This window comes from Mytilus galloprovincialis, chromosome 6, assembly GCF_965363235.1.
Source record: "Mytilus galloprovincialis chromosome 6, xbMytGall1.hap1.1, whole genome shotgun sequence".
NCBI classification, from domain to species: Eukaryota; Metazoa; Mollusca; class Bivalvia; order Mytilida; family Mytilidae; genus Mytilus; species Mytilus galloprovincialis.
The window spans coordinates 28,031,588-28,059,405 of NC_134843.1; the positions used below are offsets into that span (position 1 = coordinate 28,031,588).

General features: G+C 31.2%; 1 pseudogene; it reads right to left on the reverse strand.

Moving 5' to 3' along the window:
- Nucleotides 1-3,944: 3,944 nt before the first annotated feature.
- The window catches only part of LOC143078557 (uncharacterized), a 53,744-nt pseudogene continuing 29,870 nt past the window's right edge, over nucleotides 3,945-27,818 (reverse strand).

A 27,818-nucleotide genomic window follows, 5' to 3' on the forward strand; every position in this document is an offset into this window, starting at 1 on the left:
ATATTGTACAAGTCGATGACTTTCCAGGTTTTTTGGGTTGTTTTTTCATGTCGGGAGAAGTGATTAGATGTGTTTTAACCCTACGAGGATTCATTTTTGCAATAACCTGCATTTCCACTTTGCTAATTTTAAGACGAAAAAAAAAAACCGATGAATAAATTGTTTTGAAAAAAATCTCATTAAGGTAGCTGGTTACTGTGTCTCAATGTTTGACAAAAAAGTTTTTCTTACACTTCGATAAAAGTATTCCAAATCAATATTCTTTAATATTTATAAATGTAAGAGATAACGATATAAGTACAACACTTAGTTATCTAATGTGCAAACTGCTAATTTAGATAGTTTATTGGTAATTTAAACTGACGTTCAATAAAATGTAATAAACCTGATATTTACAACAGACCCTCATTGAAGTACTTGAAACCCATATTCAATAATAAAAACATCTGAAACTTTATTGCACACATTGACATTTAAGGAATTTATTGAATAGCAGATCAAAAGGGTATGGTATGATTCCCATTGCGAAAAACTCTCAATCAAAGATCAAATGGTCTAGCAGAAAGCAACCATAGGCATGATAGGTCACAACTTAATTACATTGTAAACAGTTGTCATACTCCTAACGTGGTACAGACATTGTCTTATGTAAAAAAAAAAATGATGAATTAAACCAGGTTTAAAAGCAAGCTAAACTTGTCACTTGAATAACCGTTAGGCATCGCAATGAAAAATTTGAAACACTTTATACTAGAAAAAAAACTACCTTACTTTTTTAGAAAACAATCAATGAAAACAAATCCTAATTTGGGGCAGGCACATACTTTTCGGGATTAAACATGTTTGAAACGCTCAGATATGAATGGCATAGCATTTTCTCAATTGTACACAGTGACTTGATTTGAATCACGGTAGATGTTTTTCACAATATCTTCTTTCCGTGTTTTTGCTCCCTCTTAGAAATAAACAAAATGTATCTTTAATATGCAACTATATCTATTATAAGTGTTGATGATTTATTGATGCTGTATAAAACATGATAGTACTGGTAGTATGGACGATTTACATATAAAATCCATGGAAAGAGTGCGTAATGGGGAAATTTTCGAGACAATTTCTCACTGATTGCACTTTCATTTAGAATTAAGCTGTAAGCAAGATATATCTTAGAGAAATGGACAGAAACTTGACATCTGCTCATTATATAACTTAAACATCTAAAAAAGGGGCTTTTTTATTCTAGAAGAACATATGTATTTTTAATCTGTTTTGGGACTAAATCAATACAAAGATGAGTTTTCCCGTTCACTGTAGAAACATATTTTTGGTCATATATCATTTCAATCTTGTATGGGTTTAAAGTTTTTCTTTCTCGGTTTAAAAGCAAGCTAAACTTGTCACTTGAATAATCGTTAGTCATCGCAATGAAAAATTTGAAACACTTTATACTAGAAAAAAAAAAAACTTACTTTTTTAGAAAACAATCAATGAAATCAAATCCTAATTTGGGGGAAGCACATACTTTTCGGGATTAAACATGTTTGAAACCCTCCTACGACCAAGGGAAGTGGTGTTACAGCACAAGTAAAGAACCATGTACATATTTCCAAACATTGACATGAACAGAAACTGGAAGTTCAACAAATATAGTTCAAGCATTTAATGTCAATTGTAAGTGATATTGATATATTAAGTAATTTAGTACGTTATTGCCTATGTCTGCATTATGTGTTTTATTTATCAGTAAAAGTTGAAACACACGGCTTATGAATGGCATAGCATTTTTTCAATTGTACTTACGTGACTTGATTTGAATCAAGGTAGATGTTTTTCACAATATGTTCTTTCCGTGTATTTTCTCCCTCTTAGAAATAAACAAAATGCATCTTGAATATGCAACTATATCTATTATAAGTGTTGATGATTTATTGATGCTGTATAACACATGATAGCACTGGTAGTATGGATGATTTACATTTAAAATCCATGGAAAGAGTGCGTAATGGGGGATTTTCGAGACAATTTCTAACTGATTGCACTTTTATTTAGAATTAAGCTGTAAGCAAGATATATCTTAGAGAAATGGACAGAAACTTGACATCTGCTTATTATATAACTTAAGCATCTGAAAAAAGAGTTTTTTTTATTCTAGAAGAACATATGTATTTTTAATATGTTTTGGGACTAAATCAATACATAGATGAGTTTTCCCGTTCATTGTAGAAACATATTTTTGGTCATAAATTATTTCAATCTTGTACGGGTTTAAAGTTTTCTTTCTTGTTATATGTCAATATAGTTGAGTCACTGTAGTGCCCCTCTTTGCATGTGATCAGCCAGTTTATTTTGCAATATTTTTTGAAAACATTTTGTTGCGTAATTATCAATTGCATGCTGTTCATTTATGAGAAGCATGGTTTTATCACAAATGAATTAAATATTGAATTACTTCATACAGTTGCAGCATTGAATTATTTCATTTTGATACTATACTATAATTTAACTACATGTTAATCAGATGTACAGTAATTGTTGTACATCATCTAAAAAATTTGCTCTACATGTAGTTTCAAAAATCAAAAGAGTTTTCACCACAATGACATTTTCTAATTATATGTAATGAGCAATATTTAACTACAGTTCGGTAACATTTGTAAAATTCTTCATATCGTAAAATATTTTAATATGAAAACAACAACGAGAGTGAAGACCAACATAACTATTTTAAGTATTCAATAGTTCCAATATCAAGCATTTTTGTTATATAAAAGGGAAATTAGGGCAAACAGATTGACCATACATACACGAACGCGCAAAGAAGATCATAGTTATGTCCCATTCATTCCTAACATGTCGGATTATAAAGAGTTGGATGCAACTACGCTTTTGGACACTGCCTGCAGTTTAGCGTGTATTGTTGGTTCATGTCTATCATACTTGATTTTCTTAAATTGATTTGTTATCAATTAGGTAGTTAGTTTTCTCTATTTAATTGTTTTATATTTTTCATTCATGTCAGGACCTTTAAAAACATTTACTAGTATACGGTTTGTATGTATCTCATTGTTGAAGTCCAAAACGGATGGCAATAATTGCTAACATCCACATCATTTGAACATAAGGGGATAGTTGTCTCTTTGAAACATTCCCCATTGTCAATCTCAATTGTATATTTATTACTAGAAACTGGTATTCTCTTAATTGACGACGGCATATTCTAAATAAAATACAGAAATAGCTTCAAGCTTATTTATCTAAAGCTTTATTTATAAAACGTGTTATGCTGTAAGATATACGCGAATTTGCAAAATGAACAAATATAAATAAACGTTATATACTCATATAATTTGTATATTCAATATCATGCTTAGGGAAACCTTAATGGATCTCAAATGATGTCAATATTTATTTTAATCTTGAACAAATTTCAAGAGGTTCAACAATTTTGAAGAATTCAAAGTAAATGCAATATAACTTATAAATAAATGAAAATGATATATCGACATTCAAATGACAGAAATATCTTATATATAAAAATTATTACAGCAGTGTAAATCAATATTGCATCGATCTTATATCAGTAATAAATCAAAGTCAATTTGTTATTGAAAAGTATATTTTCAAAAAAAAAACAACATCTTTTTAACAATTTTTACAGATTATTTTCAAAGAAAAGTGTACATTATACTGAATATATATCCAAGAAAAACCAGAAACTAGAGGAGACAGAGCACAACAATATTCGTGTTTTTTCTTATGTAGAAACTGGTAGATTAAACCTGGTTTTACAACTTAAAGTATAATATTCAATGATGAAAATACTAACATACAAATATTTAATTCTTATGCTTAAATATATGTTTTTTTTAATTGGTTTGTTTTATGTTTGTAGACAATTTATTTTACAAAATGCTTTCAGATACCACCAAAGAGCGTTCCTAGTATTCAGTTTTAGATTTTGGAACAAAACATTTATTACAAGTGCTTTGTCTGATTGTTCTAGACGTAACGTGATCAACATATCTAAATACATCGAGATATTTTGGAGTCATTTGGTGAAGTACTTTAAAAACTTAAATCGCTGTTCAGTGTACAAAATAATCTGGAATGGACATCAATCGTAGCTCTCTTAAAAGCTTGTTTGAAAATGTCATCTTATAATGTTCATTTAAGATAATTCGTTCTGCCCTTATTTGAAGCTTAAACACTCAATCAATACTAGCAATATGTTTGCACCTGACTAAATGGTTCAACAACAATTGAAATGTGGAAAACATTAAATGTGGAAAACATTTGAATTTTGGTTTCCAAAACATCTAGACTTCTTTTGTTACTAATGTTAATTGATTACATGTAATGAATTCGAGTTTATAAAACTAGTTTATATAGCTTTTATAGTTTATATAAACCCAAAACAATTACAGATTTTCATTACATAACTGTAACTACTAAGCTTAAAGTGGTATGGCAGTCTAAATTAAAAATGATAGACTTTTTTAATACTTTGCCAAAACGTAGTATCTATTGATATATGTTCACAAAATGATAGGTGACCGCGCAGTTTTTCAAGCAACAGGTCGTGACAAAATGACACATTTTGTATGGATTATACAGGAAAAAACACCATTATGTGATTAGCAGCTTAACTAAATGATAGAATTGTAAAATAAATTACGAGAAGATAGGTTTTGTAGAAAATGGTTTGATAATATCAAAAGAAAAAAAAAGGTCGTGGTGCGTTTTCTCCGGCTAAAAAACAAATAGCAAAATTCCATGTAGAAAAATGCACTATTTCAGAGTAACCTCCCCTTAAAATACTTATAAAAAAAAGTTAAAAATCAAGCAGAATCAACACTTGTTAAAATATTGATATCAACAAAAGTTTTAATCTTATAAATTTGTTCTTATAAATGCAAATTCACATTAGTTGTGTGCGTTCCTGCATCAAATTTTGCTAGTTTGTTTGAAACCTGGACTTTAGATTGTCTGTTTTTTTTTAAAAACAAAACTGGCGAAAGACACCCATACCATTTTAAGCATTTTAGAGTTGTATGAAATATGTTAAAGAAATGATATTTTTGACATTATTCTTAGGGTAACTGTTTATTTGAATATTCCTTAAAGTGTCTATTGAGTAATTACCTTCACAGGTATTTCAAAAAATCCCTTGTTAAAAAAGAGGGACGAAAGGTACCAGAGGGACAGCCAAACTCATAAATCGAAAATAAACTGACAATGCCATGGCTAAAAATGAAAAGGACAAACAGACACACAATAGTACACATGACACAACATAGAAAACTAAAGAATAAACAACACGAATCCTTAAAGTTACTCTCCTGACTATATAAATAACAAACTACCGTATTAGCACAAATATTTGCAAAACAATATTGAATGAAATTTACAAATATAACTATATATACATAAAACATTTTTCTAAACATAAAATGTATTATGTTTTCAAAGTATTCGTATATCTCCTGGTGTTCTTATCTTTTCAGTTAACAAGCTGCATGTGTAGCTATATCTACATCAGAATACTTCATTTTCATAAACTTTTTCTGTCCGTTCTGAAATTAAAGGTAATATAGCCAGTAAATGAAAAAAAAAGATGAAAAATCTCCAAAACAAGTTTAGACTATCATTTAAAAATAAATTATAAACAGACATTTCGACCTTCAATATTTAACAAGTGTGTGTTATGCTATATGTATAAGTGATACAAAAAAAGCTAGAACGATTTGATATACTTTGAATTCAGAAATTGATTAAAAAATATAACAAAATGAAATGAATATTCTATGAAATTACAGATAAAAAAACAAGGGAATTATCATCACATGCGCACTAATAGTTTTGTATATGCATACCGTCTTTATCCATTTACTTTCTAAAATGAAACATAAGTGATTGGATGTTGTTAACAATTTGTAACGTCATTAAATATGGTGATTTTACAACATGTTCCATCATAAATAAACAGGAACATATTAAAAAGCTTAAATGACAGCAAGATTGATAGGAAGAAAAGAGTTATTGGGAGTATTCGGAGTCATAAGACTTACACCTATCCTATCACTTTAACACACATTTTGCAGAAGTTTTTAATTGTGTAATGTAAACAAGAACACGATCATAGTAGATTCTGCATTTTGTTCGTATGAAAAAAGACATATGCCATTACTTGTAAATTATACATGACTAGGGGACAATTCATATTTCAGGTACTAATCTGATGAGTTAAAATTTTCAATGAAATATTAGGAAACACTAACCTTGTGTTGTATTTAGTTCCATGCTGTCGTTGTGATCATTCGGTTTCTTAAATTGGTTTTTATCCTCGTGTTGTCTGCAAAAAAAGAACTTCTCAATTATGAATTACATTTTTTAAGAAAAAAATACGGAAAGCAATTTCGGAGTGATCACTCTTTTAAATTAACGAATAAACTTAGATTGTTATTAAAAATTTTGGTATTATATTATATATGGAAGTTTATATGTCGATTCCTGGTTTTCTGGCTCATTGAGTTAATCTTATATTTCATGAACATTTAGTTATTTAAAGAAATCTACATTTCCTTATTGTCGTTTTGACACTTGTGTTGAAGGAGACGTGCGATTCCGTTTTTACTACACATTTTATATACGAATGTAGGCTTGTTGCTTACTACGTACTATTGATTTAACGAATTATTCATATTCCGTAATAAGTATAGTTACGATTGCAATGTTTTCTTGGAACAATTACCCGAGTAAATGCAATAAAGTTAAATATCTATAATATTGATAAACTTCTCGAAAATTACCATATATTTGAAAATTAGAACCAACAAGGCATACAAATCTGTCTATAAATCATATCGGAAAAACAATTCTGCCTGAAATATATATTTGTGAACGTCCTCAAAACGGGGCTATACTAACATGTTTGGGAGTGGACTTTGTGAAAACATCACAAACGGATTCCAGGTCGGAAATTTAAAAGATATACAATTTGGAGCGTTTGTATTATTGCCGTTTCAAAGTTATATTCATCGGTTTTAAGTAGTACTCACGTATTAAGTTGCTTCTCTTCTAAAATGGAAATAACATTGATGCATTACTTTAAACTGTAGATACCAACCATATTGTGTTTTGTTTTGTGATAATGATATCTAAAATTTAAACTGAAAGGTACACATTTTGACGCTAGGGTATAACTTTTACCGAATTTGAACTTAAAACAACGACAAGTTCACTTGATTATAATCTAACAATGTATTTCCATGTCTATTGAATTGAATCTCTGACTATGTCATAATCGAAATAAAATTAGATATTTGGTTAAAGCAATAGTCCAAAGGAAGATCATCGTTAATAGAAACATCTTATAAACTATAGAATGTGTAGTAAAAATAACACATTAGCAGTGTATATGCACTTGGAGCGTATTGCTGAATTCAACTTCATTTGGAACGTTCTTGGCCAAGGATGGAAAAAACTATTTGGCAAAATGATCATACAATGATGGTCAAATGTATCTTATCTTATCAGAACATATTGCTTTCAAATTTTAACGCTACCTTTCGGGTTTTCCATTTTAGAATAAATGCTTGGTTTTTCTTGGACACCTAGTGCTTCGTAAACGCCCATCGAGCTAAAACAAAAATAGAAATTTTAGGAAAGTAATATTAAAGTTTACTAAATATTACACGATAAAAGATTAACTATATGCGAATACAATTTATTTGATTGTTTGCTTCAGCTGGGAGGATAGATACATGTTATGATAACAATCCTTAACGTGCATACCAATTAACATATTAGCTGTTGAATAGTTGTCAGTAAGAGAACTATAGTTTCTACAGTACAAATAGGCAAAGACTATGTACACATTCGACATTACTCGTAATTATAGCTTAACATGCAGACTTCTTATACGTTCAGGTATTTCACATCCATTTTTTTATGGACATATTCTTAATAAAGCACAAAAATGTCAGTATTCACCTCAGAAACTAACAAAACCTTTAAATATATTTATTAAGAAGGGATATAGTTACGATACTGTTGTCAGGTCATTAAATATTGCATATTTTGGCGTTAGTATTGATTCACTTATAGGGTCTTTGCATCGGAACTAAACACATTTATTTAAAAACTAGTTGTTGGCATGACACGGGTTATATTCTTCTCATATACTTTATAATAGTATGATACTAAACCAATAACGGGAAGGATTGTGCCTGATAATCATATGATGAAATCATAATCTTTCAATCAGATTAATTGAAGTCTAAAGCTGGAATGTTAGTTAACTGCTTGTAGTCTGTTGTAATTTAGTTATTATTGTCATTTTGTTTATTTTCGAAATGGAATTACATATCGTTTAAATATCCCCATTTAATTGTCACAAGTAAAAGAGTATTGTTTTAAGATATGAAATTTCAAATTTTCCGATATACATATACATATAGTAATAAAACTTACGATTTTGATGATGTTACACCTAAATAAGAAAAAAAATGATAAAAGATATTACAAGTTCCAAATCATTTTAACTATAGCTTATGAAATAACAGAAACAAACAGCAACAGTTCAACAGAAGTATACGGCTTATCAGCGTTGTAACTATTGTGCATCGAGGTGTATTGTCAAATAGTTCTTGACGAAATAAGATATTGACAGCTATATTTAAACTTATATAATAAAGTAAACAAGTCAAATTATTTTGTGTAAATTTTATTATCATTACTATTGTATTTAATTTTGGATGTAACGCATCTTCTAATTGTCTGACAGTGTTTTGTATATCAGCTCATAGACATAATTTTGTCATGTGACTGTAACGTAATTAACGTTTGTTCATGGTTAACGCAGACTTAAACTTGTATTTGAATTGAATTACAAGGAATGGATGTTATATATTTTTTCTATCAATAGAGTGTAAGCAGCTTATGTCTATCGTACGGCATTCAAAGACGAGTGGCTTCAAATATGACACTTTTAATTAAAACAGTTGTTTCATTGTCTAATATTGAGATAAATTTAAGTATAATATAAGCAAATTTGTTTATATGTAGAGTAGTCTTACATATCTTATGAAACTAAAATAAAATCTATTATTTTCATATTTGATCCCTTGCAACAAAGGGACGAAAGATATCAGAGGCACATTCAAACTTATAAATCGAAAATAAACTGACATCGCCATGGCTACAAATGAAAAAGACAAACATACAAAATTACATATGACACAACATAGAAAACTAAAGAATAAGCAAGAAAGACAAGTTCTTTCAATTAAATTTTACCATACGCACCTTTGGTATTTTCTAAATCATCATAAACACTTATTTTGTCTTTGGTACCAAGTGTTTCGTATGTTTTACTAGATCTGAAACATTTAATGATAATTATAAGAATTTAATGAAAATATTTTGTATGCGGAAATATCATTTGAAAAAATCGAATACCAGAAGTTTTGCTATAAAACAGGCGGTAAACACGAGAGTTAAATCAATCAGACTCAAACTAAAGTTGTTTGGGTTAAGCGCTGTCGTGTCCAATGGTATGACATATTTTGATATGGGATATTGTCTAGCGTTGAATTTCTGTAAAATAAAAAAATAAAAAGATTAAAAAGTATTTACAATATTTATAATTTGACAAAGCATGTTTATGATAATATTAATACTAATTATGAATGAGGCTCTAATTGCAATTTTTCACATAATTGAACGAAAATATTTGGAATCTAAATAGTATTTGCTTGATCGATTTTCAATTGTGTTTTTTCTTTTGATGCATTTGAAACCGAACCATGATTTTATTACGTTAACATAACATTTTCAATTTGTAGTTTTGTTTTTCAACAGTTTTGATTCCATGACAAATTCTAACACAAACGCCAAAATTAACAAAAATCAATGCATTACTTTTAGATAAATTTATTATGAACAGAACATGAACCTTCATAACGTTCGTTGGTCCTATGCGCTTTTTATGATGTACTTTCATCTAGAATGATAAACATACACATTTTGAAAGTCAGTATTGTTAAATTACACATTATTTAAAAACGGAAAGGTGTATATCTGATTATATTAATTAACAGAGTAGGGAATGTAAATGAAGACAACAGGACGAAGCGACATAGAATAACTAAGATGTTCCTATTTTACGGATAGAACTAAATCTGTTGAGTAACAGCTTATAAGATGACAGTCATGATAGTTTAAAAAAAAATACTATAGGTTTGTTTGTGCAATTTTTGTTTCGAAATCACAACCCTGATAAAAAAAAAACTACTGTAGTGGGAACATTCCCGAGCTTAACGGATTTATTCAGTGAAAATAAAAGCCATACACAGTGATAAGATTGGAAATGAGTATAATTGCAGGGATATAGGAAGTCGACAAGAAAAATAATTATTTAGTAATTCGCCGTTTCAGATTCTAATGCATCCTGGGTAATATTTTCAAAAGTGTACACCACAACGTCCTGATTGGTTAAAAATGTCATAAACAATGGAAATTTAACCAATGACGTGGCGTCTTTTTCATTTTGGGGTACGAACAATGAAATTACCCATGATTCTTTAGATTCTGAAACGGCTAATTGAATCATTATGTCAACGTTCACTTGGATATTGAGTTAACATATTTTCCATTCACAAGTGAAGGTTAACTTAGAATTGTAAGGAACTTTAAAATTTATAACAAAATGAATGGATAAGGCAATATGGTCAACTTTTAATTCGAAATATATGAAAACACCTTGCAATTATACCATATATAGAATGCTTTTTTTTTTAAACGTGTGTGTTTTTTAAAAGAACGTGTATGAATTTTTTTTCAAAACAAATGAATATGAATGTAATTCTTGATAAATTTTATTCTTTCATAGCATTTTGCTGAATCTACTTTCATAAAAAACACTCTTAAACAAATATGTGTAAGCTCAGAATGTATCAAAATATAAACATTTGAAGAGCTTAATGACCAAAATAAACATTAAAATAATAGTGAAATCTTTTTTATGTCATTGTTATGTGAGGATGTACATGTCAAAGAATCCTTATATACTCACTGCGGATGCTCAACATCTGAAACAATACAATACCAATACAATAATGTTCAATAAAGAGACATATTATAATACCAACAGTACCGGGACCAGGACTGTAGTTATAAGCTATTTTTATGATTATTCAGCCATACATAAAGTTTTACTGATTTTATCAGGACACAGTTTCAAACGAATTGAGAAATAAGAGAGAACATAATGCAGATTTTGTTTTTAGATCTGAGTGCTACTCGTAACGTATTGCGTTAGCAACATTCTAGATGGACCTACATATTGCATACATATCTCTCAGATGATTCGATATTCCAGGGTTTTTGATTTTTAATACGGTTTCAATGATAAAGGGATGCTCCTTACAAAAAGCTTTAGAACAAAGGGTTCTGAATTGTGAGTTCCACAGTTCTAGTGACGTCATTCTCAATTGATTGACTGCTATATAATATCTGTGTTACAAATGATTACTGATGTTCTTTTATTGATTACCAGAATTTCCACGATAATAATATCACCGAAAGTAATGTATGGCCGAATTTTAATTACACAAGTAGCATTACCGGTGCCGCATGTGAAACAGGAGCTGCTTAGCTTTGCATAGCACCTGATTATTGCTATTGGTGGAGTTTGTGTTGCTCAATCTTCCTTTTTTAAGATAGATGTTGTGTGCACTTGTCCGTCTTTCTTGTTGTGTTCCGCTTTTGTATAATTATGTTGTCCGTTATTGGTATTGAATGTCACGTCACCTTTGTATCTTTGGACTATTCTATATTATAAAGGTAACTTACCAAATTTATTTTCCACTTCTTCGTATTCATCTCCGTTTTGAATATTCTGGAAGCCGGTGTTAACATAAAATTTATCATTTCTTAAAAAGAAGTAATAATTGATGTAAAAAATAAGTTTCAGTTATCGATTTACTTTGAGTATTCAAAATATTGTCTTGAGTATAGCAGTATGGGTGTCACGGAATAGAAGTTCCTTCATGATATAAGTTGCAAAAGGGAAATATATTACAGTATATGTTCCTACCGGAATAAATGGAATAGAATATTTGTTCCAACAGGAAAAGATATTATGACATTGTTTATAATAAATTTTCCATTGGAACTTCTGTTAGGTGGTAAAAATATACGTTGACATGTCAACACATTAGTAATATACGAAGCGTCTAGCATTTTACAATAATTGTGCTATTTTAAAGTTTTGTGATAAATTGAAAGAAAATGTAAATGCTAGTAGTTTAACACCCTGTGGTGTATCTTTCATCGTCTTTCGTTGACATACTGTACTCCGGTAAGCAAAATATAGTAGAAGTATATCTCTCTTTAAGGCAAATAAAACAAATTTGAGAATGGTGCATCATTTTTAGATAAAAATTTGGTATGTTATAAAATAATAATTTGGAAAGTAAGGCTAATATAAAGTGCGTGGCAATGATGATAGATTATCAGCTCGGTAGTCAGTGATTCGGTTCTAACATGATGTAACAAACGTTACTAAAATTGTCCGTTTATAAATTTTGAAATTATTATGAAACTAAGGTTTCAACTCCCTCAGGCAAAGTTGGCTTTAGATGAATTTGGCTATCAATTTTAGATATTTTTGACATATATCTCTTCAACGATTTTCGGTACTTATACATCTTTGGATTTTAAATGTTTGGCTTTTAGCGTTCCTGATGAAGGTTAATCCAGAAAAGCGCTTCGGACGCAATAAATTATTAAACGTGTTGTGTTCAATGTTTAACATCACTGGGTCGATACCTTTGCTGGTGGACTATCAGTCCCCGAGGGTATCATCAGCTCAGTAGTCAGTGCTTCGGAACTGACATAATTTAACAAACTTTACTAAAATTGTCCGTTTTTAAATTTTAAATTATTATGAAACCAAGGTTTCAAATCCCTCAGGCAAAGTTGACTTGAGATGAATTTGACTATTTATTTTAGATCTTTTTGACATATAGCTCTTCAACGATTTTCGGTACTTATACATCTTCGCATTTCAAACGTTTGGCTTTGAGCGTTCCTGATGAAGGTTAATCAAGAAAAGCGCTTCGGACGCACTAAATCATTAAACGTGTTGTTTTCCATTTTTTTTTATCATAACCAGCAGCCCCGTAAAGGTAACAACAAATCATGAAAGGTCATCTTTATCTAAAAAAACATTAAATATAATATAAATATACTGAATAGTATCAAAACACTGTCGATGCTGTTTTACGATGTAGTCAATTTATGTAAAATATGTTCATCCATTTTGACATATTGAACTTTATCATTGTCACATTCAATTTTAATATACATCTCTTTGAACTTGCATGTAACGTTCAAGCAGCGTTGTGATATGATAAATTCTAACATGACGACATATCATCACAGTATATTTACATTTATCGCAGACACTTAGATACTCAAAATTAGCTATTGGGCGTAACGCCCATCAAATTCATCCAACAAGTTTTTTACAATAAATCCCACGCTTCACGTAAGTGAGGTTTCAAATACAGTACGGTTATCCTAAGGTCCATGTAAAGCTTACTTTCAATTTATTTTTACATGTGTTCAATTCCAGAAATACATCATTTATATCTTGTTATTATCATTAATGTTTTTATTATATATTTCATATGAAAATAAAACAATGCGGTATGAGTGTCAGTGTATTGAGAAAACTCTCTATCAGCGACCACACAACGTATATATTAAGCCGCTATTTGTCATCCTATGACCTTTAACTAGAGCAAAACATATACCGTAAAATAAGTTATAAAAGGCACAGATTGAAGTAATAAGTTAAAGGAATTTAAATATAACAATAAAGGCCCAATGTATGTACAAAATAAACAGCAACAAACAGACCCCTGACTTTGAACAAGTACATTCAGTATCCCTAAACTGGTACAGTGTAGTAACAGCACATCATAATACAAACTCTAAAAATAAGTTGAAAACGGGCTCACTTATCAGATCGATAGAAAGAACAAAAACAAGTATATTTAATTATAATTTTGTTCAGACTACAAAAATAAACCACAAACGCTATACAATTTTCCTTCCCACGTATAAAATTATGTTCAATGCGGTTGCGATGCTATCTCTACTATTAATAATTGAATAGAAAATAGTCAACTTACTTTTCTTTTTTATCTTTCACTGCAAGTATAAATACTAAACCTTGTGAGATTATCAATATCTAATTATACTTCAGACATGAAAACACATTAGATGAAGAACACGTTGAAATGATGAGATTAAAATGATTATGAATTGTAGCTTTTGAATGCCCCGGGTATACGTTACAAAGACAATGCTTCTGTAACGTCTTATATTTTCCCCGAGGGTATCACCAGCCGAGTAGTCAACACTTCGGTGTTGACATGAATATCAATAATATGGTCATTTCTATAAATTTCCTGTTTACAAAACTTTGGATTTTTCGAAAAACTAAGGATTTTCTTATCCCAGGCATTGATTATCTTAGCCGTATTTGGCACAACTTTTTTGAATTTTGGATCCTCAATGCTTTTCAACTTTGTACTTGTTTGGCTTTATAAATATTTTGATATGAGCGTCACTGATGAGTCTTATGTAGACGAAACGCGCGTCTGGCGTACTTAATTATAATCCTGATACCTTTGATAACTATTGGCATGTTATTTACATGAGTGTTTACTGAAACTGGTTGGACAATAGTTATTTACTACGGTACATCATTTCGATTAAATAAATAAATATCCGTAATATTTACTTAAAGCAATAATTTCAACTTTTTACGGTCTAACAGGATTGATTCTTGATGTACGTATGCATGGTATATTGACAAAATAAAAAAAGTGTTTCACGTTCACAAGCCATGTTTAACTTCGGTATTCCCAGTATATAAAAGTATTAGTTGTCTCATATATTAATCTATTATTTACTTTTCATGGAATTAAAATCAAGCACCAGTTGTATAGTTTATCAAAATAAAAGTATATTCAATACAAGAAATATAGAACATGACAACCGTGTTGTTTACTTTAATCTCTTTCCAGTTAAATATTATGCGGTGTCAGCCATAACAAATCATCGTTTATTATGATGGTTAACCGATTTTAGCTTTGATTAACAGTTTACCTTGATTCCTTTTGATTAATAGTATCACTATAAAAGAGGCGCATACAATCACTAAAGTGACAACAACTCCTACTACAGCACCAATAACTGCACTTGATGTCGTAGATACTGTAAAAATGACTAAACACATAAAAAGTTTGAAAATGTTATATTTAATTTTATCATTCAAACCTCCCAATATATACAATAAACATGTATTATTATTGCCTTGCAAACAGTTATTGTGTATCATCAATTTTCAATTAAAAATGATAAATATTGAATTTAAAATGGTATGGGAGTCTAAAATAAAAATGATAGAATTTGTTCATACTTTGCCAAAACGTAGTATCTTTTGATATATGTTGAAAAATATAATAAAAATGATAGGTCACCGCGCATTTTCTTAAGCTACTGGACGGGACAAAATGACACATTTTGCATGGATTATACAGGAAAAAACACCATTTTGTGATTAGAAACTAAACAAAATGATAGAATTCAATTTGTTAAATACTTCAGGAAAATATAGCTTTCAGACACTGCTTTGAAAATATCAAAAGAAAAGATAGGGTCAACGTACGTTTTTTCCGGCTAAAATACAAAATAGGAAAATTCCTTGTAGAATCCTTCAGAAAATGTACTGTTTTAGAGTTACCTCCCCTTAAAATGCCAATTTAAAAAAAATTTAAAAACAACCAAAAATAATAAACATTTGCAAAAATATTTATATTTATAACTTAAGCCTCGGCCACACCTTACCGGATAGCTCGAACGGACGCCTAACGGATAACTTTTTTTTCAATCTGTTCATGTCCGTTAGACGTCCGTTCTTATCCGTTAGACGTCCGTCCATATCCGTTGCATGTCCGTTAAGCGTACTTTTTGTACGGTACTCGTCCGTTTTATGTCCGTTACGTTTCCGTTATACATCCGTTGGAGGATAGATAAAACGGATGATGAACGGATCTGAAAAGGATAAATGCCGTATATTGAAAATTTCGCGTCAGAAATGCCAATTATTGGTATGTCAGATTTCTGAAGGTTCATGAATTCTTATTATTCATAATCGCTCTTAGAGTATAGGCACGTCTTCACAATCAAGCAGTTCTTATTCAGGCCAGACACTGCCCTTTGGTGGAATTTTGAAGAACAAACCAAAACGAGTTACACAGAAACATTTTGAATATTTATGCGATTTACATGTATTATTATTGTCGTCTTTGATTTTTCCGTATATCTTGTTCATCCGTTTTATCCGGTACGCTTCCGTTAGGTTTCCGTTTTATGCTGTACTCGTCCGTTGGATGTACGTTCGACATCTGTTCTGTCCGGTACGTCTCCGTTACTCGTACTTTGCATACCCGGTGTGTGTCCGTTATGCATTCGTTACGCGTCCGTTTTACATCAACGGACTCCCAACGGATAACAATTTTGCCAACGAACAACTTTTATTTTCATCCGTTAGGCGTCCTTTCGTGCTATCCGGTAAGGTGTGACCGAGGCTTTATATTCTTATAAATTGGTTCTTATCAATAAAAATTCACATTAAATATCTGCATTCCTGCATCAAATTTTGCTAACTTGATGGAAAATCTTGACCTTTGGTTCTCTGTTTTTTACAATCCAAGATGGAGGAAGACACTCATACCACCTTAAGTAGCACAAACTACATAACTGATAATAAGAAATGATCGATGCTTTATCTTTATTTTTACAAACCTTAAAATAACATAACAGAACCTTTCACAATTATGGACATGTACAACTAAAATAATAGACATGCTAAGTACGATATATAATTGTATATGTATAATTTACGTCTTTGTTTTGTCATAATTTTGATATTGCTCGCATTTGTTATCAGACCACGCCGTTTAATAATAAGAAGATAAAATCTGATGATTGTTGATTTTAACTGATCTGTTTGCTGCTTCCAATTAACATAATAAAGCCATATTGAAACATTTTCAATGACTACAGATTATCATATTCACCGATGACTTCACGTAAAGTTCTTGCATTGTATGCATTAATATATACATTAAAGTATTATTTGTTTTTTTTTTGAAAAATTTGTTAATTTTTATTAAGTAACTTTGAACTGTCATAAGCCAAACGCAAAGATGAATGCCGTCAATCGCCAAAGAAAATATGAGCATGAACAATGGAAATATTACGTGTGTTGGTTATAATAACATTGAAAACACAGAAATATAATGAAATAATGAAGCAAAATGTGGACATGCTATGGTATATATCCGATGATATTTACATGTACAATTATTAATTCTCTTTCCTTTTATAGTGCATCTATATTTACAATATTTGTTTGGATAGGAAGTATGTACTACAGATGCAAAGTTACAATTAGTTTTCTAGCTAAATAAAGAAAATTACAATAACGAATTAGGTGTGGACAGCATGAAATAATATATAGCGAAATAAAGATTCATAGTAACATTGAAAATATACCTTTTGAACCTGAACTTTTAGTTAAGACAATAAGCACATCTGCAATAGTAAATTATAATAATCCCTTATAATTATAAGCTACAGTTTATACCTGAACTGCGTGTTAACTCAGTCAACACCTCTGTGAAATTACTTCTTTTCATTGCTGTATTCTCAGCATACATTCTCAGTTCGTATGCTTTTCCTTCCTTTAAGTTTGTTACTTCATATGTTCTGCGTCTCCTTTGTTCATTTATATCTTCCTCACCAGCTGATACAATGGTCCATTCCGATGATCCCTGTACTCTGTACTGTATGTAAAATGTTTGTTTGTATCCACCCCCAGAATGAGGATCCCACTGCACATATATACTTGAAGTTGATGATGATATCTGGCTAAAATTTCCTGGGGTTTCTGGTACAGCTAAAATAATTTCATTGAAATAAAAGTTGTTGCTGCAAAAGCATTAATTCTGTCAATCTTCTTTTTTAAAATAATATGGGCAAATTGTTAATGTAAATATAAGGAGATGTGGTATAATCATGATGATTGTCAATAACACAACTATTTACCAAATCTCAAATAAGATGGACGTAAGCAATTATAGGAAACCAAGCTTGCAGTTTCAAGGAACTTCTTAAAAAGAAAGATAAGAAGTTAGCACTATCCTTTAACTCTACTTTCTGCTACATAGATGATGTTCTTTCACTAAATAATTCAAAATTATGTCAAATGCATCTATCACATTGAACTAGAGATAAAGGATACAACAGATACAGTTAAAAGTGGAGTTCACACTAAACTCTGAAACATATAAATGATCCAAAATAAATAAAAAATTAAAACATACAAGACTAACAAAGGCCAGACGTTTCTGACCTAGGACAGGCACAAAAAAATGTGATGACATTGAACATGTATTGTGAGTTCTCAACCCTTCCCTGTACCCCTAGCAGATGTGCAGTAAAAAAATCACAAGGAAATAAATACAGCAAGGTAAAAGAAGTCATAGTCCTAGTCCTAGTCAGAAGAGACATAGAAAAATGATGATGCACATTATATTTTTACAGTTAGAGTTTTTTGCTTGTGAGAGAGCTGTCTACATATTCCATTTTATTAATTTTGTGTCATTTTGTCTCTTGTGAACAGACGAATCATTTAGAATCATACCACATTTATTTATTTTTATATAAATTAACAAAAGACCACTAGCAGATACTGACATGCCAGCTTAGACCAAACCTCGATCAAACTGATTGAAAGATAATGTCTTCATCATGTGAAAATCAAGAACATTTCCCTCCTGTAAGAGCCATCATAAATAGTACGAGCTGAATATAACCTGTATCATGCCAATAACTGCCTCTAGAAATAAAATGCTTCGCTGAGCACAGCATGATACGACTGCAGAGGTCAAACATTGAACAGTTGGGGGACATTTGGACCCAATATTCAATTTTGATACTGGACCTGAATTTGGATTGTGATCAAATGTTTGACACAATATAGGTTTCTGAAACAAAATAATTGTGGTCAAAGAATTCTTACAAATCTATTGCTCAATACTGTGAAATTGAAAAAAAATTTGAATCCCTTAAAAGAAAACCCCCCCTTAACTTTTTGAAACCCCCCTTGGAGCAATAACCCCAAAATTCCATCATAGCCTTTCCTTTGTACTATGGAGTCTTCAATTTCAGAGAGATCCATATACTTAAACACAAGTTATTGTCTCGAAACCAGAAAAAATGCTTGTTTTTTGCCCTTTTTCACAAGTTTTTTTCCCCTAAATTCTACATGTTTGGGACAGTTCTCCCCAAACTCAATCCCAGCCTTCCCCATGTTATATGAAACCTTGTGGTACAATGTCAAAGAGATCCATACACTTACACACAAGTTATATTGTCTGGAAACAAGAATAAACAGCTGCGCCATGAGCGCATGATGCGCCCGGCGTCTTGTGTGGAAGTTTTATGCAATAATCATCAATAAATCCTGGGAAAGTTTTAAGCAATAACCATTTATTGTTTTTGAGACACGGCGGGACATGTAAAAACTAGAGGCTCTTAAGAGCCTCTGTCGCTCATCTTGGTTTATGTGCATATTAAACAAAAGAAACAGATGGATTCATCACAAAATTGTGTTTTGGTGATGGTGATGTGTTTGTAGATCATACTATACTGATCATTTTTGTTACTTACAATTTTCCCTATCTGTAATGAACTTGGCCTTTTAGTTACAGAGGAAAAAACTTTGTAAAAACTTGCCAAAATTTACCAAATTAATGAAAAATGTTAAAAAATGACTATAAAGGGCAATAACTCCTTAAGGGGTCAACTGACCATTGTGGTAATGTTGACTTATTTGTAGATCTTAATTTGCTGAACATTATTGCTGCTTACAATTTATCTATATCTATAATAGTATTCTAGATAATAACCAACCAGGTGCTCCGCAGGGCGCAGCTTTATACGACCGCAGAGGTCGATCCCTGAACAGTTGGGGCAGGTATGGACAAAACATTTAAGCGTGATACAGCTCTGAATTTGGATTGTGATAAAATTTTTGACATTATATGGGTTTTTTACACAAAACAAATCTCAAGATTTTACAAATCAATTAAAGATTTCTTCTTCAAACTTATTTAAATCTAAAATTAAATAGTTGACACAGCATAGGTTTCTGACACAGAATGAATGTGGTCTAATGAACTTAAAATTTGTTTTGCCTTTGAGCAATTCACTATGCTGTTGAATATTAATCCTGTCAAAAAAATGTTTGAAGAATTTTCTTTTTATTTATGAAATCTGAAATGAGAACAAGTATGGACACAACTTTTAAGCTAAAAATATTTTAGATAAGATAAGGAAAAAAAAACTTCATCAGCAACATTTTATATTGGCAAATTTCCAATGAAGTTATTTACATAAAGTTATTGGCAAATAAAAATAGAAAATGACATCATAGTCATGTCTGGCAAATGTCAAACATACATTATCTAAAAACATTTTAGATAAGATAAGAAAAAAGCTTCATCAGCAACATTTTATATTGGCAAATTTCCAATGAAGTTATTTACATAAAGTTATTGGCAAATAAAAATAGAAAATGAAATCATAGTCATGTCTGGCAAATTTCCAACATATATTATCAACTACTTTTCTATACAAAGAAAGATAACTCCAATTGAAAATTAATTGCTATTGCACAATATTGTGCAATTAGATATTTCTTGCTATTGTGCAATACTGTGCAATTGAAAATTTCTTGCTATTGCACAATACTTGATATGGAATCCTGATTTGGACCAACTTGAAAACTGGGCCCATAATCAAAAATCAAAGTACATATTTAGATAAAGCATATCAAATAAGCCCAAGAATTTAATTTTTGTTAAAATCAAACTTAGTTTAATTTTGGACCCTTTGGACCTTAATGTAGACCAATTTGAAAACTGGACCAAAAATTAAGAATCTACATACACAGTTAGATTTGGCATATCAAAGAACCCATTTATTCAATTTTTGATGAAATCAAACAAAGTTTAATTTTGGACCACCATTTGGACCAACTTGAAAACTAGGCCAATAATTAAAAATCTAAGTACATTTTTAAATTCAGCATATCAAAGAACCCCAAGGATTCAATTTTTGTTAAAATCAAACTAAGTTTAATTTTGGAACCTTTGGACCTTAATGTAGACCAATTTGAAAACGGGACCAAAAATTAAGAATCTACATACATAGTTAGATTCGGCATATCAAAGAACCCCAATTATTCAATTTTTGATGAAATCACACAAAGTTCAATTTTGGACCCTTTAGGCCCCTTATTCCTAAACTGTTGGGACCAAAACTCCCAAAATCAAACCCAACCTTCCTTTAATGGTCATAAACCTTGTGTTTAAATTTCATAGATTTCTATTTACTTATACTAAAGTTATGGTGCAAAAACCAAAAATAATGCTTATTTGGGCCCCTTTTTGGCCCCTAATTCATAAACTGTTGTGACCTTAACTCCAAAAATCAATCCCAACCTTCCTTTTGTGGTCATAAACCTTGTGTTAAAATTTCATTGATTTCTATTTACTTATACTAAAGTTATTGTGCGAAAACCAAGAATAATGCTTATTTGGGCCCCTTTTTGGCCCCTAATTCCTAAAATGTTGGGACCAAAACTCCCAAAATCAATCCTAACCTTCCTTTTGTGGTCATAAACCTTGTGTAAAAATTTCATTGATTTCTATTCACTTTTACAAAAGTTAGAGTGCGAAAACTAAAAGTATTCGAAAGACGACGACGACGCAAGACGACGCAGGACGACGACTCCAACGTGATAGCAATATACGACCAAAAAATTAAAATTTTTGCAGTCGTATAAAAACGGCTAAAATTCTTTAAAAATTACCAATTGGGGGCAGCAACCCAACAACCAGTTGTCCAATTCATCTGAAAATTTCAGGGCAGATAGATATTTACTAGATAAACAAGTTAACCGTTTGCAAGATTTGCTTTAAATGCTTTGGTTTCAGAGTTATAAGCCAAAATCTACGTTTTCCCCCTATGTTCTATTTTTAGCCATGGTGGCCATCTTTGTTGGTTGGCCTTGTCACCGCACACAGTTTTTAAACTAGATACCCTAATTATGATTTTGGCGAAGTTTCGTTAAATTTGGTCCAGTAGTTTCAGAGAAGAAGATTTTTGTAAAAGATAATAAAAATTTATGAAAAATTGGTAAAAAATGACTATTAAGGGCAATAACTCCTTAAGGGGTAAACTGATCATTTTGATCATGTTGACTTATTTGTAGATCTTACTTTGCTGAACATAATTGCTGTTTAAATTTTATCTCTATCTATAATAATTTTCAAGATAATAACCGAAAACGGAAAAAAATTCCTTAAAATTACCAATTCAGGGGCAGCAACCCAACAACCCATTGTCTGATTCATCTGAAAATTTCAGGGCAGAGAGATCTTGACCTAATAAACAATTAACCCCTGTAAGATTTGCTTTAAATGCTTTGGTTTCAGAGTTATAAGCCAAAATCTACATTTAACCCCTATGTTCTATTTTTAGCCATGGCGGCCATCTCAGTTGATTGGCCGGGTCACCGGACACAACTTTTGAAACAAATACCCTAATTATGATTTTGGCTAAGTTTCGTTAAATTTGGTCCAGTAGTTTCAGAGGAGAAGATTGTTGTAAAAGATAACAAAAATTTATGAAAAATAGGTAAAAAATGACTGTTAAGGGCAATAGCTCCTTAAGGGGTCAACTGACCATTTTGATCATGTTGACTTATTTGTAGATCTTACTTTGCTGAACATAATTGCTCATTACAGTTTATCTCTTTCTATAATAATTTTTTAGATAATAACTGAAAACGGACAAAATTTCCTTAAAATTACCAATTCAGGGGCAGCAACCCAACAACCCATTGTCTGATTCATCTGAAAATTTCAGGGCAGATAGATCTTGACATAATAAACAATTTTATCCCGTCAGATTTGCTCTAAATGCTTTGGTTTTTGAGTTATAAGCCAAAAACTGCATTTTTTAAAAACTAGATACCCCAATGATGATTGTGGCCAAGTCTGGTTAAATTTGGCCCAGTAGTTTCAGAGGAGATTTTTGTAAAAGTTAACGACGACGACGGCGGACGGCGGACGACGGACGACTGACGCCAAGTGATGGGAAAAGCTCACTTGGCACTTCGGGCCAGGTGAGATAACAATGACTGTTAAGGGCAATAACTCCTTAAGGGGTCAACTGACCATTTTGATCATGTTGACTTATTTGTAGATCTTACTTTGCTGAACATAATTGCTGATTACAGTTTATCTCTATCTATAATAATTTTTTAGATAATAACCGAAAACAGACAAAATTTCCTTAAAATTACCAATTCAGGGGCAGCAACCCAACAACCCATTGTCTGATTCATCTGAAAATTTCAGGGCAGATAGATCTTGACCTAATAAACAATTTTATCTCATGTCAGATTGCTCTAAATGCTTTGGTTTTTGAGTTATAAGCCAAAAACTGCATTTTACCCCTATGTTCTATTTTTAGCCATGGCAGCCATCTTGGTTGGTTGGCCGGGTCACGCCACACATTTTTTAAACTAGATACTCCAATGATGATTGTGGTCAAGTTTGGTTTAATTTGGCCCAGTAGTTTTAGAGGAGATTTTTATAAAAGTTAACGAACATTGAACAGTGATACTTGTAATTGCTGAGTCTATTTTACTAAATTTCCTGGTGTTTCTGGTACACCTAACGATTATGTTTTAAAATGTTTAAAAAAAAAATACAAACTAACATTTGATAGAAACTGTTGATTATTGTCAAAAAGGCACAAACACGTTACTATCTGTTATTGAATAATATCTAGTTTAATAATGATAGAGAGTTACACTTTCGAACGCAGCCCTAACCGACAAAAGCATAAACATTAATCCGTTTAACTATGTAGCATATCGTTTTGTAATATAAGATACCGCTCATGGTTGACTAAGGAATTAAAACACAGCTACAGATTTTCGAAGATATATATACATGTAATCTAATAATGATCAGAATATTTTTACGATCCAAAAAAAAAAGTTATTTAATGGTTTATCGATTATTTATGCAATTTTTACGCCGTTTGCTGATATACACTGCCAGGGTTTATTTTGTGGTTTCAGGGAACTGGTCTTTTACTTGTAGGAACCAAAATTTCACATGTATTTTGAAAGCTTTTTTTCTTAAACTATCAAGGATTAGTTATGACGAGTAACACAATTGCAGACAGGCTTAACTCCACATTTTGAATTGCATAACTATTTGATCATATTAATTAGATATGAATACCTTTGACATTTTTGTTTTCTGCTTATTTTTAAAATTCATTGTTTTTCACGAGACTTCTATATAATGTCACATTGTTTCCAACCTTCAAGTTTATTTATTGTTATTGAAGAATATATGCATACAGTTATTAATTAAAAATGCGAGTTGTTCATTCCCTTAGAAGCCTATAAAATAAGTTAGTTTTTTGCACAAATTGAGCGACTAGTTGAAATGTTGATACTGTTATGTTAGTCATCTATATCGAATTTGTATCTTTCTATCAACTACATTGCGATATGTTTTATCGTTTATGTTGTTTTCTGTTCTTTGTTTTCTCGGGTTTCTATTTTGTTGTTTGTTTTTTAGGGGTGGGGTGTTTGTCTACATATATTGTACATATACTTTAAAAGATTATTTTTTTTATTTTCATGACACGATTTTCAAAACAATGCGTAATTTTATCCGAAATACAGATAGCCACAGCCAATCAATTGGAAGCAGTACTTAAAACTACTAATGGATTCTGATGAGGATCATGCAAAAGACTGGGCAAAAAGAGAAAAGTTTGAGATTGACACTCTTTCGGAGTGGGTAAAATCAGTGAGGTCATTGATTTAGATAAAAGTAAGTAAGCTTAAAGGGTCAAAGAGCACCAAAGATCCTTCCATCTTTAAAAAAAACCTCAGGTCATAGAGGAGTTGTCTTGCCTCCATGACAAATATGTTGTCGTTCCAGCTGACAAAGCTTCAAACAATATTGTTTTTGTTTGCAAGAAACATTACATTGACTGCCTAAGTAAGGAACTCGGGATAAATAACCCACTTGGAAATTCTACATATACACTACGTACGCTTACGAGACAGGAGATCCTGGAAAACCACAAATCGGTTCTAATCTCCTTTGGTGTTAATCCAAGGATGAAGATCAGGATCTTCCATCCTTATATTGGATTCCTGTGCTTCACAAGAATCCTTATAAGGAAAGGTATATTACAGGTTCTTCAAAGTGTTCCACTAAAACCCTTTCTAAAGTTCCTACTGCCATACTCACTGCAGTCGAAGAAGGACTTAAAAAAAATATTTCGAAACGGCATATTCAAGAAGTGGTGTTAATCAGATGTGGATACTGAAAAATTAAAAAGAGTTATTTGGGAATTTACAATCCCAATCATTATAACACTGTACCAATATTAAAACCTTTGATTTTTCAACTCTTTATACCACTATATATTCCACATACTAAACTGAAAGCTCGACTGAAAGAACTCGTCAGCTTATGTTTCTTTAACCAAAAGGGCACTAGACGTTTTAAATATCTAGTTTTGGGCAGGAATTCAGCTTACTTTGTGAAAAATGACATAGAGTCATGGAAAATATACACCGATGAGGATATCACTAGTACTGCCATGCTGGACTTTTTAATTGCCAACATCTTTTTTGAATTTGAGGTTTGGTCTTCCAACAGACTATTGAAATCCCAATGGGTACAAATTGCCCTCCTCTACTTGCAGATTTGTTTTTGTAGTCCTATGAAGCAGAATTTATCCAAGGGTTAATACAGAAAGGAGAAAAGAAATAAGCCCAGTCTTTCAATTTCACCTTTCAGTCTATTGATGATGTACTGTCTATTAATAATAATAAACTCAGTGATCACTTACATTTAATATATCCAAGTGAACTTGAAAATAAAGATACTACCGACACAGATAAATTTGCTTCATATTTAGCCCTTTTTCTCGAAATGACTACTGCTGGTAGTTGAATACCAAATTTATGACAAACGCGCTGATTTTAATTTTCCTATAGTCAACTTTTCATTTCTGTGTAGCAACATCGCAGCGGCACCAGCATATGGAATATATGTATCTCAATTGATACGTTACTCTAGGGCTAGATTAAAGTACGTTGATTTTGTTGAACGAGGAATACTGCTTTCACAAAAGTTGCTAAGACTGGGCTATTCATCAATAACATTCATCACTCAAGAAATGTTACGGTCGCCATCATGAGCTGATTGGCTATTATGATAAAAGTGTCAGAAATCAAATCTGATATTCTTCCTCAGTCATAATAACCTTCCATCGTTACCGAGCTGAACAAAGAAATAAGGTAGCACTCCACAGTTAGGTGTGTAGTTTCGCATTGTGGTCCCTGTTGATTTATCAAATTTGAGAGCTAGTGTGCAATAAAATAATTTTTTGGATAGCTGAGTATTAAAATAACGTTTGTATTGGGTTTATATGAACATAAAGGTTATGTAATGTATGTAACATAGGCTGTTTTCTGTATGACAGTCCGTATTTGCATGTCCCTACCATACATTGGTCTGGCAATTATTGTAATGTTTTTTCCAACTTTTTATCGCACGAACTTTGTGATTGGATTTTACGAAAAAATGAGGCGAAAGACACCCATTTTTTATTTGATCATTAGGAAGATTTCAGAAAACAGTTTCTTAAAAGGTATCACTCAAAGGCATTGAAATTCTAGTTTGATCAAAATTTTTGGGGGATATGTGACATGTTCACCCCCCTTTTTGCAATAATTATGGTAAATAAATGCAGAATGTTGCCATGGATACACATAAAAGAAATTAATGTTCACCTTTTTAACTTTTGAAAATCAAATCTTTGGAAGTTACTGATTACATACAATGTACATATGCACATGTATAACACAAACAGTTAGGTTAATGTATTAGAAATCCAGGAATAGGGGAATGATTAAACAATTTGTGGCTCATTTTTAATTTTATTTTCTAACTGTGGAGTGCTACCTAACACGACGGGTGCCATATACGGTGCAGGAAATGCTTACCCTTCCGGAGCACCTGATTTAACTCCCGGTGTTTAGTGGAGTCTGTGTTGTTTCTTATTTCTTATTTATAACTATTGATGTTAATGTCCTTTGGTTTTGTGAGCCTTTGTTCACTCCTTGGTTTTGATTTTTATTGTCTTTTTTCAAAATTTTCAATAATGTTTTGTTAATTAAACTTGTAAACTTCGTTTTCTTGCTATCTGCTGTGAATACAAAATATAAATCACCAAACACCCTTCTAAGAATGTATCTGAAATATTTTTGAACGATTTCACCTCATAAAAGATATCGCTTCTTCGTTTTTGGCAATCCGACCTTATTTACCCAGGATAGATCTTTAACTTTATGTTCTAAAAATTTAAATTTAAGCATGTATGCGTTATAAAACACGGCCCCTTAGAAAATTGGAGTTCAAAATAGAAACAGATACAACAACAACAGCTTTTTTTTTATAGTTGTCCACCAATGGTTTTTTTTTTTTTTTTTTACAGTTTATGTTTATTTTATAGTCTTTTTTTAACTTCTGTCTTGTATTGTCAATATAATGATATAT